The following is a 15693-nucleotide window of genomic DNA, read 5'->3' as shown; positions in this document are numbered from 1 at the left end:
ATGGAAAACACGCTCCTAATTTGGTTTTCTAATAAACTGGATCCCAACAGGTCCTTGTCACAGGCCTCCATGAGAATATGCCATGGATGACACCTTGTTTCAGGGTAGACCCTTGCTAGTTTGCCAGGGTTTTTGGGTGAAAGCATGTCAGTCTTCCTCAGGGAAGGTTACACAAGCTGGTTTTTCACTGCAGCATATGAGCAACACTGGATCAAGCCAACTGAATCAAGGGGGACAGCACGTTCCTGTAGAAAGGGAACGTGCTCCACTATGCTGCTTCCCTGGGATCATCTGGCTGCTGCTTTCTGTGATTGAAAACGATCAAAGCCAAAGTCAAGGGGGCATTACCGTGGAGCCAGTCAACGCATCCACCAAAAGCACTTCTTGGGGTGACAAGTACTTTTTCCATTTTATGTGCCAACCATCTAAGCAACCAGCCAGAACTCTAGCTGAACACATCTGGATCAGGCAGACAGAGGAGTTGACTCTCTCCAAATGAGTCAAGTGGATGCCCATCACACCAACCCCCACAAACCCCACTAAGTTCAGAGGCCTGCAGAGCAAGCACTCCAGATACCTGGGGAGATCTCCAGAGGAAAGCTTGGATCAGCTTGGCTTCTCCATGACTCTGGTCACCAGGTCAGTTTTAAGGTGGGTGACACACATAGATCACTAGGCCAAGACCAACCAGAAGCTCTTAGGAAGCTTTAGGCCTGTGAGTTCTGCTGGCAAGTGTCCACATGAGCATGAATGAGAGGAAAACGAAGCAAGACCTGGACACAAGACAGCTTCCAAAACTACTCTGGGGCTATTTGTGATACGCCCAAATTGAATTTTAAATTACCTCCACCAACCTAAGTTGATGACTGCGTTGTATATCATGCCGCTTGACCCTAGCACGATGGCCTAGTCACTGATTTTGTCAGTCTACAGTCTGCTCCATCACACTCCTACCTCTTTTCAGTACCTGCTTATGTCCCCGAGGCTTTGCAGGTCCCTCCAGTCTGCACCACAACCAGCACAAACCAAACCACAATGCTATGCCAACACAAAAACAATACAATCAGATGAATATCAGAGCCACCAAATGGTGGCACTAGGGCATCTGAAATATGAATTCAGAGAAACATGAAGCCAAGAGCCTTAGCTAATGAGTTTATATAGAATACAATGAAATGACAAGAGCTTACTCAGTCTCCCATGACATGGAGAACTTGAAAGTTTTTTTCCCCAGATACCTCGCGTGCGTGGCCAGTGGCTTGCTAAACTTTGCAAGAGTTAACAAGGGGGTGCTCTCCAGCAGGTGTCTGGGTGCTATTTCACAAAAGATTCCCCCGTAACATAGAAGTTCAACAAGAATTTTGCGTAAGGACAGGATGAAACGTCCTCTATCTGCAGTACCTACCATCTCTACCTTAGTGCTACCACTTGTCATCTGCACAATCATCTCTGAACTCGATTTTCCCTCCCCAGCTCCCCCTCAAAAAGTAAAAAAAAATTCACATCACCATCACTCTAGAAAGTCATAAAAACACTTCAGAAGTACCTCATTTAACGTGATTTTTATCTTCCCTTGTGCCTCCGCTTTCCAAGCTTGAACAGAAGTAAATAAATAACAGCCACCAGCCCCACAACACCAGCCACCTTCCGACACCGAGATGATATCTTGCTCAACCTGTGAGGCTCAGTACAGCTCTACTAGCTAGTTACATTCCACAGAAGAAAATGGCTTGATCTCCAGGATCCTTCTGCTCCAGAGCAAGTGGTTTTATTTGCAATGGCAACAATCTGCTTCTGGCCCTGCTGTCATCCTCCTCCTCCTCACCAGGTCACTGGGCTGTGTAGGCGCCAAGGGAACAGGCTGCACATTTCAGCCCCGGCGCTCGAAGCCCTGGGCTGATGCGAGACCTGCCCACGGACACTGGATTCTTTATACATTTTCTGCGTGCACAACGTAGGCAGCACCAGAAATACCATCCACGTGGGAAAACGGGAAAATATTTTACTTCTGCAATAGGGAAGAGACCATCTAGCCAAATCCGGCTTTGTTCCGGGGCAGGAGTGCCTGCTCTCTGCAATAGAGGTAATTCAGGACTGCTGATAAGTCTGTTTTCTCTGCATAAATAAGCTACGTTCAAGCTCAACCGCGTTACCTCAGTGAAAGATAAAGCCCTTGGTGGCAATGCTCTAATATTTGTTTACTCCCTTATCAAGCTGGAGCCTTATTACAAAGGCTAATTCAAGCACAGATTAGATTTCACATATGAAGGAATGGACAATAGCATCAGCCAGTCTGCAAACACCAGTAGAAAAGATGAATCCAAGTGCCGCTGCTGTGGGTTTTCACCTCAACAATGCTTTAAAACACACCAAAAAAAAACCCCAAACCCAACCACCCTGGTACCTCCAAACTAATCTTCCTAACCGCTTTGTCATACTTCATTGTGTAGACATCACCTCGCTTCTCTCGGCCAACAACAACTACAAATAGTCTGCAGGAAGCCACTGATTTCCTGAAGAGAGGGTTAACTGAGAATCATAGGAAACAGAGAGAATTAAAGCTGGGTATAATATCTTCACTAGGCTGAGCACACTGTAGGACGTAAAACGAAGTCGTTCGCAGCACTGAGTTTGAGCAGCAAGTTAAATCCATGGAAGAAAAATCAAGTAAGACTATTAAAATCATTAACACAGACTTAAAGAATTAATTTCTTCAGCACACTCACTGTAGTTAAGCCGCTTTCTACACTCGGGTAGAGTTTTCACCTGAAGGTGACCACCTAAAATGTTAATTAGAAATACAGCCAAGTTAGCTGTAAGACAGACAGAAACCACAAGACCTTGCAATGGAGTGCTCTTACCTAAAGGGCTAATTCAAAAACTGAAGAGCAAAACCATTTCACACAGTGAAACTTCTCTTGCTCAACAGTTGTGCTGACAGGTCAGAGACATGAAAAAGTCACCTCAGTGCTCTGCAGGAAACAATCTGAAATAAAAATGTGAAACTTTGCTGGCTTTGAGGAAAAGAAAAAGAAAAAAAAAACACCGAAGGAAAAAGGGAGGAACCTTGTGTTTAAAGTGTCCTAAATTGTCACAGAGCATTGGGCAGGAAAGAGACAGGAGGGAATTCACAGAGCGATGCATCAACACCAGCTGAAAAAGATATGAAGTACATGTAAGCAATTTTTCTTAAGTACTAGAGCAGCCATCCAGAACTCCAGGGACTGCACATGTGGGATAGAGATGATAGGAAAACCATGACCACTGTCTGCTGCGGACTTTGACAGCTGGAAGCAACCACAAAGTGAGCAAAAAGTGAGCAAAGAGAAGAAACGCGTGTGAAATGTGACAGCAAAAGAAGGACCAGAGTGATTAAGTATTTAAAGTGCCAGTAAATAAAATGGACAGGACCAAATCCAAGATACAGAAGAAAAAAAAAAAAAAAAAAAAAAAAAAAAAGGCAAAACTCCCTTTTCAGGCACTTTTCTCAGGCAGTGGAGCAGGTTCCCTCCAATGAGGGGAAAGGGGATCCTGCCCTGCCCCAACCTGCCAGGATGTTGCAGCCCAAATCATTATTTTTATATGACCATGACGCTCTTCTCTCACATCCTACTACAGCCTTACTGAAATAACTTTGCATTTCTTTCTCTGTACCTCTAAGGCTCTTCCTCATGTATAACTTAAGATTGCTATCAAGGTTGACTGACAGCTCAGGATGCTGATCTCCATTTCCAACCCATTAGGGAAAAAAAACCCAAAGCCACCAGCATTTTCCTGATTATCCAGGACTTACCCATCCCACATTTGGAAGAGGCAGAGTTTAAATATTTAATACATGCTTTTCATCTCCTCTCAAGCTTTTCTCTCCCTTACACGACACCTACAGAAGAGAAATATCCCACAGCCGAGCCCATAGGCATGCCAAGACCCCATGTTAACTTACAGGTTTTTTGTTGGCCTTCCTATGGATCCACCTCAAACAACAAGGTTGTTACCTGGGTCTGTAACTGGGGCACGAAAAGTAAGCCTAAAAACCTCTATATAATACCATAACCCATTTGTAAAATAATATTAGAAACCTAAAACCAACCAACAATGTGTTTCAGTTTCGAAAAAACACAACTGAAACCATAATGCTCATGGCAAGGAACTTCCTGTATCACATCACTGGTGACATAGATGTGATACAATGTCCTCTCCTCGGTCCAGGTGTGTCTTTCTGTGATTCCCTGCACCACCTTAAATCCCTCCTGCTTGAACTGCTCTCACTTCTCGCTCCAGGTAAATAAGCTTATGAAAAAACCCTACTCTTCAAAAGGTTTAAAGCCAAGTTGATTGAACCAAAAATGAGAGAGAAGCATTTATATTGTTAGCTTTAACAGGAGAGGAAAGCAGAAGTATCTATGGGCATCACAGCCCCAAGCAAAGCACACCCTCTGCCTATGCCCTCAGGAAAAATAAAACTGAAAATTCCCTTCCTTGCTTAAGATTCTCCTAATTGAAACTCTAAAGCCTTACAAAGGAATGGAACTAAAAAGAGGAAACAATATTCCACTCATCTCAAAGGGCCTTTTCCAAGCACCCCCCAGCTGGGCAAGCACATGTGGTCCCCCCAACAGCAAGAAGAAAGCTTCTCACCCTCCTGATGAATCCATCAAGCCTATCACGAATTCCCTTGAGATTTGGGCGCACCTCACCCATCTCCAACACAATCCCAAGACCAGAAAAACAGCCTCCCTTCACTCAAGGAAGGTCTTGGTTCAGCTCTAGTTTGAAAGCATGGGCTGCTGCTTTGATGCCCTGCCAGAAGTGGCCTCCAGCAAGGAAGCCCGGGATGAGTCACGCCACTGGCAAAAGGAACTTGCCAATCTGGATTGAAAAAAATTAAAAAGCAGTGCAGATGAAACTTGGATTTTTCTCCCTGCTTTGCCTCCTTCCACTCCTGCACAGCGATTCCCAGTAACCACACGTTGCCCCACATGCAATCCGGCAAAGGAGAAGCAAAAATACACAGCAGAAACACAAGCCTTTGTAACCAAGGAGGAGAAAACTGAGACAAGAAGGTGTTAAGGGACTGAAAGAATCACCTGGTTAAAAAAAAATAAAACAGCTTTTATGGTGCTCTTAACTGACTTGCATGGATTCCAGTTGGCACAGGGGTTTATTGCTGTCCACACCTGCGAGCCAAAAACTCGAGCCAAAACTACGTAGCCAAAAACTCGTACCACTTCTGCATCACCTCTTTAAACACTGTGTCCTCTGATTTGAGTTAGTTCATACATAAATTCAGAAAAAAACAACCCAACCAAACCTTTAAAACCCATAACCCAGCCTCAAGAAAGAGAAGTCTAGTCCCAGTTTGGTCTCCCAACTAGAGATAAAACACATCCAGAACTGACCCACGTGACATTTACACAGGACTGCTTTGCCCCCTGCATCCTATTAGTGGAACGGAACAGCTTATTACAAGACTTCAAATTATCACACAAACCCTTTTTCACAGAAAATCCATTTTACTCAATGGCTGGGGGGCAGAGCACTTGTTTGCTTCATTTTTATCACCACCTACTGCTACTCAGCGCGAGCTTAAAGAAGAAAACCAGTAGCAACAGCTCCTCTCCCTTTCCAGTTCAACTTAGGAGTTTTTATTACCAGCACTGCTAATTCAAAACGTTCTTTACTTAACTCAAAACGAAGCCACAGAACATCTCCTGTAGCTGCCAACCTCGTGCTGTACCAGAGCAGTTGAAATCTCACCCCGTGCCTCTTTAATGGGTTTGGGGTTTTGGTTGGTTGTGGGTTTTTTTTTTTAAATCTATCCAAACCCAACCAGTAATTTAAAGGAAACTGTGCTGGATGCTCTAATTGACCCTGTTCTCTTCCTTCCCCAGTTTGTCTCTATAATTAGCCCTTCCCAGCTCAGCCTAGCAAAGGGAATCAGAAACAAGACCGCACCGAACCACACCCTGCAGACCACAGCAACTGCATTACATTGTTTTTGCCCCAAAATCAACGTACTGCAGCACTAACTGCTTCAGGACAACAATAAAATGGAAATAAGTAAATAAATGAAATGAAAAATAGCAAGAACAAACGCAGATTCACCATTTTCAGGCATGTTACAGTGAGCAAGGTGCCTAACCCAAACAAACATTTCAGCCACGGTGTTAACCCCCTGGCTGCACATACTTTGTAATGCCAGCAAAATTACTTGTTTTCCTCAAAATACTAAGGAGGGCTGCACATCAGTCCATGATCCATTCACCCACCCAGGACTCGCACATGGAATACAGACAGTAACTCAGCAGAAGGACCCACACCTTGTTTCTTGAGAAACTAGAAGGCACGTAGGGAATGAGGAAAGGAAATGTGTTAAAAGAAAATAGTCTTATCAGCAAGCAAACACCACCAAAGAAAATTTACTTCCCTGGTCACCACTACAGTAGGCAATGATTCCCACAAGGTGACCAGCAAAAACACAAGAGACCAAAACACCCAGAACGCCCCAAAATATCAAACCCTTCAAGCCTAACTTGGCCTGACCCACATCCTCCATGTCACCATGGTGTATCTTCTGTCTTGGTCTTCACAGTAAGGACAGCCTCAGGCAATGCTTCCAAAATGAAACCAGAGGAATTTTTTGTTGCTAGTTTCGAGCTTTGTTTCCATCCATTTCACACTTCCCATCTCTAAAGTTCCAGGCACACCCATCTCAAGATGCCGTTCCTGAAGGAGCCCACCTGGAGAAGAACCCCAAGGGCTACAAAACATGATACTGGTGTGCACCTAGTCCCTAACTCACCATTTTTTGCTCAACTTCCACATTTGACGCTGCAGCCTGACAATTATTTTGCACCCTACAATGCTTATTTTGTCACATGGAGCTCAGATACCAAAACAACTGTATTTTGTGATTATTAATTACCGTTGCTGGGTAAGGCTGAAGTTCTGCAGAGAAGGACCTGGGGGTGCTCGTAGATGACGTGAGCCAGCAGTGTGCCCTGGGGGCTGGGAGAGACAATGGGATCCTGGGGGGCATCAGGAGGAGTGTGGCCAGCAGGTCACAGGAGGGGATCCTCCCACTCTGCTCTGCCCTGGTCAGGCCCCACCTGGAGTGTTGTGTCCAGTGCTGGGCTCCCTGGGATAAAAAACCCAGGGACTTCCTGGAGAGAGTCCAGAGGAGGCTACGGAGATGATGAAGGGCCTGGAGCATCTCCCCTGTGAGGAAAGGCTGAGTGAGCTGGGGCTGTTCAGCCTGGAGAGGAGAAGACTAAGGGGGGACCTTATTAATGTTTATCAATATCTTAAGGATGGGATGCAGGGGGAACTGGCCATCCCCTTTTCAGTGTCTGTGGGGACAGGACAAGGGGCAATGGCTGCAAGCTGGAGCACAGGAAGTTCTGCACCAACCTGGGGAAGAATTTTTCCCCAGTGAGGGTGAGGGAGCCCTGGGACAGGCTGCCCAGGGGGTGTGGAGTCTCCATCTCTGGAGATATTCCAGCCCCGTCTGGACGCCGACCTGTGCAGTATGAGCTGGGGAGCTGCTTTGGCAGGGGGTTGGACCCGATGAGCTCTGGAGGTCCCTTCCAACCCCTGTGATTCTTCCCTTTGAATCCATCAGCAGCCACTTGCTAAACACTATTCCAGGGTTTCAGAGCTGCAGCTCCACGAAGCGTGCAAATACACATACTTCAATAATGATCAGGAATTTCAACGTTTATACATTGAGAATGTTAAATTGCAGCTGGCAGAAGTCTCACTAATAACAGCAACATCACCTGAACCCGTAATGATCCTTCACCTAAGGAAAATTTTTCAAGTTTTTGAAATACTTGTCCCCTCCACCCCCTGAAGAGCATACCTGAAAGAAAAGTATGTAGATTAATGCTCCCAGAAAATCTAAACAGCACAAAAGAAAGTTGATCCAGTCCAACAAAAAAAAAACAAAAACCACCCAACAACCACCCAAACAAAACCAAGCAAGAGCAAAAAACAGTACCACTTTTCTCAGCACAGAGGATAGTCCATGCTAGAGTACAAATGATTTACAAGTAATACAGAACAGCAGCACCTAAAATATTTTAAATCCATGCCTAGAGGTTTTAACTTCAATTTTTTTTTCTTGAAATTAGAGATTTCATTTTTGCTGAAAATAAGCACAAGGCAAAGAAGAGGAGATGGCAATGTCCCCACCACCTGAGTCACAAATATCAGCACTGAGCTACTTGTAAACAGAGCTTTTAAAGGAGTTCTACGCAAAAACAGTTCGGTTTTAGCACCGGACATCTCGCATGGGGGCCACTCACTAGACCACAGCAACTGCATAAAGCTTCTCATTCAGCATTTACCCAAGTTTCACACCATCCCGGGTAAAACAAAAATGAAAGCAGCGTGAAGTCCTGAGCTCAAGTAGGAGAGCTGCACCACAGACAGCAAACCAGAAGAGATAAGCCCTGATGTTGTTAAAACCCAGCCAGCAAACTTCACACGGTCCTTCAGTGAGAAAGAAACACAAAAAAATCCATGGGCAGGGGGGGTTGGTTGGGTTTGGGTTTTTTTCTCCTCTTGCAAATCTTGTTTCTTTCCAGGGAAGACTTTTAGGGAGGAAGATGAATTCTCAACATTGCAAATGTGGACTTTCGTGCTTACTTTTATTTTGTTTCTACTTCATTTTCCTTTCCCTACCCACTGCAGCTGCTTTATTTATTTTTATTTCACTTTTATTTTCCCTTCATCTTTATTGTATTGCTCACCACAGCCAAACAGTGATGGTTCTAGAGAGGTACTTAAATCACATGAATGCAGGGTAAAAAAATACAGTTAGATGTACAGTAGAGCCAAACGGGGAAACAATCCGTTTGAAGGCATGCCTGCAGCTCCATCCTGTAATTAAAAAGGGATCTGAGCTCAAAACCACACACAAGTCCACGTCTCTTCTGAAGAGCGGTTGTAAGCAATGGGCAACTGTTACTCAGTCATCTTCCTTGGCAATGTATTTCTTCGAGGTACCATTTCAGCCTTACAAGAAGAAATACTACTGCTGATATTTATTAATGCTAATAAATACCTTAATTAAATCACTGTGGACTGCAGGGAAATCGGAGATGTATTTGGCCAAGTGCAACTACACGCTGGGCTGTGACAAGTCAAGATGCACTTGGCAATCACTAGAGTTGAACCAGGTTATGCCTTTAGCAGAAGGAGGGCTGTTTTGTCCATAAAATCATACCTGCAGACTCCATGGTTGCTTCTGATTAGTTCATTCTCTTCATAGCTGAGAAATACTCTTAAGATTCCTCGTTATCTGCTGCAGGCACCTCAAACCTGACCTCTGCTCTGCATTGTCCTCCTATCTCCTTACTTACCTTCCAGGCACGGTGAAGTGCCTCTGGATAAGATTATCCGAGGCGATGGCTGCAGCCAGCGAGCCTGCTCTCCTGACATGAAACACAAGCGCCTGCCTGTGCAGATTATTTCCGCAGCGGTCTCGCCATAAGGAGTAAAGTGTTCAGTCTGTGCCCTGGTTGCTCACCGAGACGTTTCTCATCGCTTCATAAATGAGGCAGCCCAAATCCAGGCCAAGTCGCCCATCTAACTGCATCTCTCTCCAGCAAGCCCTTCCCACTATGGGGTTGCAGCTTTTTTCCGACGAGGAGACGCAGAAGAAACAGCAGCTCTGCTTCTAAACAACGTCTGTCCAAGTCTCTTCTTGGAGCAGGAGTTGTTCGGCCATCTTTACCACCGCCAGCGGCAACAAAACCCACATAATTATCCCCCATTTACTGGGCAATTAAGTAGCAGGGACTGGCTCTCCTGCACTTTCTCCAAGAAACCCTCAAAAGCATTATTTACTAACAACCACCTTCCAAAAATACTTACTCTGAAACCTTAAAAATTTGATTGACATCATTTTAATCAAGTGCTACATTTCCAGTGACCTGCTGCACACAATTCTTTTCTTTTTTGGATACCACATTCCTTAATAACCAAATCATTTACCAATTGCTCCTGGGGGATGCTGTCCTGTGCACCCAACGAGCATAAACCAACTTGATGGTTCTCAGACAAGTCCTGCACAAGTAAAAACATCAAACCTTTTGACAGTTTTATTTTGGGCTACATATTTATGCGAAGCATGAAAAGCCAGCAGACTTACAGAAGCCTTCTAAAGTAAATATTTTCAGTTTGCTTCTTTTGAGATCGTCCCTCAGAACCTACCGAAGACAATAAGAGAATTCTTGGCGGTCTATCAAAAACATCCGTGGTCTGAGCTGGTCTTAAAGCTCGGGTTTTTCAAAGATGTATCTGTATGGATTCCACTTCTACTAACACTCCACTGTGATATATCATATCGAGGCTCGGGTACCTTCTTAAAGGTCAAGCTTTACAAGTCAGAGAAGACAGTGGTAAGGATTTTGATTAAAAAGACAGCGTGGAGGCTGTCAGATTATCGGGGTTTGGTGGATAAGAGCTGAGACTGAACAGGCAGCTGACGGAGGAGTAGCTCTACCACTGACTGAAAGTCATTTTGAGTAATACCAGAAGCAATTTGAGGCAGGGAGATCAGTCAATGAGATCCAAAACCCATACCGAACCACATCTATTCCTGCCAGTTTTACATTAAGAGTGGCAGTAACCGAAGCAGCAGCAGAAGAAAAATCAGTGTTCACATACCTAGTACGCTCACCTGGGTCCTAACCGGGTAACTATCAAGAGGTAAAAGCACTGACCAGCAACCCACTACACACCCAATGCAGTACTTCTGGAGGTTACAACCAGGTTTTTCCTCTGCTACTCCATGCAGTACCCAACCACTCTGTTCCCCACTGGTCCTAACAGGTACTTGCAGTACCTCCTACGAGTTGTAGGATGGAAACCAAGATGATTTCTCTGAGCACCCAGTTGGAACCACTGAAGATGCCAGGGTTGAACGGCCTTGATCCAGCACTCCTCTCAATGCGGGGAGCTTTAGACAACATACAGCTACAGCCAGCCTGTTCTTGGGACCTGCAACATGCACAGGGATTTCATAAACTTTCTCTGGGACCTGGAAGAGACACTTTAAATGCACGCTGGAACCCCATGGACAGAGGAAGGAAGAACACAGCAGAGCTACGCCCACACCTGGCATTAAGTCAGGAGCATAGCTGCACAAAAAGCACTAAGTCAGTAGCCATGCGAGACAAGAGCTTGCATGAGGCTACCTGGTCGCTTCTCTCACATCCACAGCAAGAGGACACAACCAAGCAGATTCTATTGATGTTCCTGCTGGAGGAAGGAGAGCTGTATCTCAGAGTCCAAGCATACCCCAGCTTGTACTTGGGACAACCTCAGTGCACATGGGCTTTCTGCTCTTAACACTCTCCTCCCTTGATGGACTGGGCAGGAGATCTAGCTCCATTTCTTCACAGGGCTCTTTAGCAAAAGCCTGAAGAGGGCTGACAACAAACACCAACAGAGCCCGAAACAGGGATGCACGGCATCGCTTCACAGTGCTGGCACCGAGCTGGCACCAAGCCATACCCTCACACAGCGTGGCCAGCCAACAGTGTGTGAGAACCCTACGTGAGAAAGAGAGGCCTCAGCGCTCTCTCCAAAAGGATGCTCACCCTTGCCTGAAGAGAAATCGCAATGCAAGATTTTAACAGCGAAAAGGGAGCAGGGGAGTAACAATAATCCTTATGCCTACAGGTATTTATTTCTTACTTCATTTTGCCTAGAAAAATGGCACATGACCTTTGCACCTCCAAGCTTTCCACCAAAATGCTGCAGCATGGGTCGCTTGCCAGCTTCAGGCTGATTTATCAGCAAGTCAACCTAGGCGAGTACTGTCCCTGTTCCCCTCCCAAGATTAACCCCAGCCAGGTCAGATACTCTTTCAACTGAAGCCCACTACCAGAGCAGCTTAATGAAATAGTGCAAATGCAGCGTGAAGAGGCAGTTTAACGTGCCTGCAAGTGGAAAGATGTTCTCAGTGAACAAGGACTGCCACGAATCACATATAATCATCTTCTTGGATACTTTCCACCCAACACAGCTCAAACTGCTCCCCTTCCTGTCTCGTGATCTGCAAGCTGTGGGCAGAAGATGACCAACACGAAACACCTAAAGCTGTGAGAAGCCTGGTCTGACCTCGCAGCTGACCCTGCTGAGAGCAGGATTTTGGACCGAGTGACCTCCCGAGGTCCCTTCCAATCTAAATGACCCTACGGTTGGTCCTCTCTCAGAGGAATGTGATAGAAAGGAAAAAAATTACCTGGACCCAGCACCAGGCAACTGGGTGGCATTAAAATCAGGAGGCACAGTGAAACAAAACACATTTGTGGCAAAGATATACAGCTCTTGCTTCACCTGCAAGACTTCTCCATGGGCACCTGCCGTAGGGTCCCATTGCATAGGAAAAAAACCTGCTACCATGAAGACTCATAGAGCTGTAACTCTTGATAATGTTTTTAAAACAGCTACAAATATGAGTTCAGATTAAAAAAAAAAATAATAATAAATTGCTGTTCCCTGTGCTTCCCTTCTGAGTGTTGGTGTTCTCTGAGGTACCGTGGCTTGTTGAGTTAGCTTTTAAATGCTGAAGACCCAGGGTACAGAAGTTAAGACATCACGGCAAGTCCATCACACGGTGGCATTCGACCTGCCAACCACAGTAGTGAATTGAATAGCGAAGAGTCACATGGAGGAAACAAAAGCCTATTCCCTTTCCCTTCTTTCCTGTTGCTATCCATTTTCCAGCAAGAGCTTCAGGTGTTTGGTTTCTATATCCTCAACACCCTTCCCACATATAACCAACGCCTATGGAAAAAAAATTGGCCCGAATGAAGAGAAAATAGAAGGCCATAAATATAATCTCAATTCCAATGGCAGAGAGACATCACACCAGCAGTGCTTCCTCCCTACCACTCAAGAAAAGAAACCCACACCTGTGATCTGTGACAATCCCAGCTCTAACCTGGAAACACGGCCTAGTATCTCTCCAGCTGGAAGCCTGAACCATTAACACTGGTTGTTCCCAGGGTGGGGAACTACTCAGATGCAACCAGGAATCTCTGGTGCTACTACTTTCATCCAGAGGAATGCCAGAGAGTCTCAAATTTGCAAACTTAAGCTGCGATCCTTTAAATATTTATGCTCATGTTTACTTCTTAGAGAAGGAAGAAATCCCATTCACTCAAGAGGAAGTTAAGCAAATGTCGGCAGGCAGGAGCCAAGCCTGAGAAAATAAGATGCTTTTTAACCACAAACACACACAAAACCACTCCAAACCCCACCTTCTAAAGCCAAAACCTGCACCCAGCATGCCTTGGGGAGCCAAACTTCGGCACCAGTCTAAGAACTTCATAAAGGATGTAAGGAACGTGCTTCCAAGCCAATGGAGACATGACAGCAATGAAAACCCGACTAAAACCAGGCGCTCGGTCTGCCCTCGGCCGTCTCTAGCATCTCACGTGCGAGCGCGACTGCAATCCCCTGCAATCCCCTTGATTCATAAACCGGCGGGACGCAGGAATTTCCAAAAATCAAGCCAGACCAGCTAAGAGGCTTCAAGCAGCTCAACGACCTTGCCTTCTCCCCACTAAATGTATTTTTGAAGGAATTATACACTAAAGCTGGGCAGCTTGGAGCGAGAACTAGAATTTGCCGAGACACGGCCACCAAGAGCCACAGCAAACATTACAGAAACACTCAGGTCACATTCGCTCACAGTCTGACAAGACTCGGCTTCGGGGCTACACAGAGCCCTTGGTCCCAAGGCTGTAACAGGGAACCTTGGTCCTCCTCACCAGCTACCAAGCTGCAAAACCAGCCCCCGGCCCAGCACCCTCCCAGCGCTCCCAGTAATCCCCCTGTTGATTTGCAGGTAATGCAGAGGAGCTATCCATCAGGATTTCTCCTGCAGCCTTACCTCACAACTGACTAAATGAAGGTCGTGCAGGTACCACAAACCCCAGGTCTGGCGCCTTCCCTGAGCGAGCGCCTGACCTCACGTGCTTTGCATTCCCAGAGGTTTCCTTGCAAACATGACGGCCGCTGGTTAAAACCACTGCCAACATGCTACACACAAATAATTTAGACATAAACCAGTTAGGTTTCCCTAGCAAAGGATCCCAGAGGTTTGCTAGTCCGAGCTTTAGGTGCTATAGATCAGTGCAGAAGAGATAGTAAGAGCAGATGTGACGTCAGCCATTTCATTACCTTAAGTCTTAAAATGCAGCTTCCCCACCCAATAAAAATAAAAGGTAAATATGTGACCTTTATAAATCATTAATGGAGCTGTGGGTGCAGAGGAGTCTGAGGCTTGCTCTGCAAAGCTGAGTAGTCTACGATTTAACCCTTCCTTTAATAAACAAACAGGTTATTTAAAACAAAAAAACCCCCTCTTTTCAGATGTTTCAGAGGCACCACTGATGGACCACAAGCCTTTAATAAAAGATGAAACATCTCCCAAGCCATCCTGATAGATATATTGATCGGAATAAATAAATTAATCAAGTTGCATAATCATTGATAGGCGAGGAAATGAACAGCTTATTTGGGTTGCTGAATTACTTTCCCTACTGACCACAGCTGGACTGACAGCTTCCAAAATGGTCTTGGGGGTGAAAAAATCACGGCTAAGAGTGAGGGTGAGGGCTGGGAGAGCCTTGGCAAGGGGAAACACATGCAGAAAATAGGGTTCTGTTCATTTTTAAATGTTCAAACCCAAGGACAGCCACTGAAATGGATGGCTTTGCTCAGAGATTTAGGGAAAATCACGATTATCACGTGACTCATGGACAACGGCCTGAAGAGAAGATGCTCTTCAGCGATAACACAGCCCCTCTGACCCCAGCCGAAGTTTGCTGGCACCCGTGGTTAAGCTCAGCTCACACTAAGGCTGTGCTTAAGCATTCACAGCCCATCACCACCACCGTGTCCACACACGTCTCATCAGGAGAGGCAACAAGACAACACTCCTCTGTCATTTCCTAGCGCTCCCCCGGGAAAAAGCCGGGAAAATGCTCGAGCCGGCCAGAAACCCAGATCCCCAACCAACAACCTATTCACCAGGCGATTTATTAACAGCGCTTCGCTATGGGTTGAGCCAAGTGCCGCGCTGTTTCCTCTCCCCCAGCAGCGCTCTCCTCCTGCCTTTGCCGCTACGTGATTATTTTTCTATACGCCGATGGGCAGGGTAAAGGCGCTGCAGCAAGGGATGGGAAAGCCATGATTTCTGCTGAGCTCACGCTCCCGACTTTATTAATCTCAGCTCGATTTCAAGGATACGAACACGCAAATGGAGGAGGAGGAAGCCGATCTGGAAGCAGAAGGGCGGCAAAACGCTTGGCTCCGAACTCATGGCTGGTCCTCCCGCAAGTCACGTCGGAGGATTTTCTTTTGGGGAGGGGTGGAGGAATAAAGCAAAGGGCCAGTTCGGGCAATTTTTGGAAAATTCCAGAAAGAAATACAGACTGTTTTAACCTCCATAGGAGTCGGGCTCCCGTGAAGGTCCATAACGCCAGAGAAGGAGCTGCCTCGGTTTCAAATACCGCATTAAAAATTAGAAGTACCTCGTTAAGTCGGGGTGGGAATGGTGCAACGCCGCTCGCGTCGAGCAGCCTAACGGGCTGCTCGCCTGTGCCACAGCACCCATCACCACCCGCTCTGCTGGCGGTGCCCATCGCGGTGGCGTCGGGGCTGCTTTGC

This window comes from Gallinula chloropus (assembly GCF_964237585.1).
Source record: "Gallinula chloropus genome assembly, chromosome: 9".
NCBI classification, from domain to species: Eukaryota; Metazoa; Chordata; class Aves; order Gruiformes; family Rallidae; genus Gallinula; species Gallinula chloropus.
The sequence above is the reverse complement of the archived record's forward strand: the minus strand, read 5'-3'. Positions refer to the sequence as shown.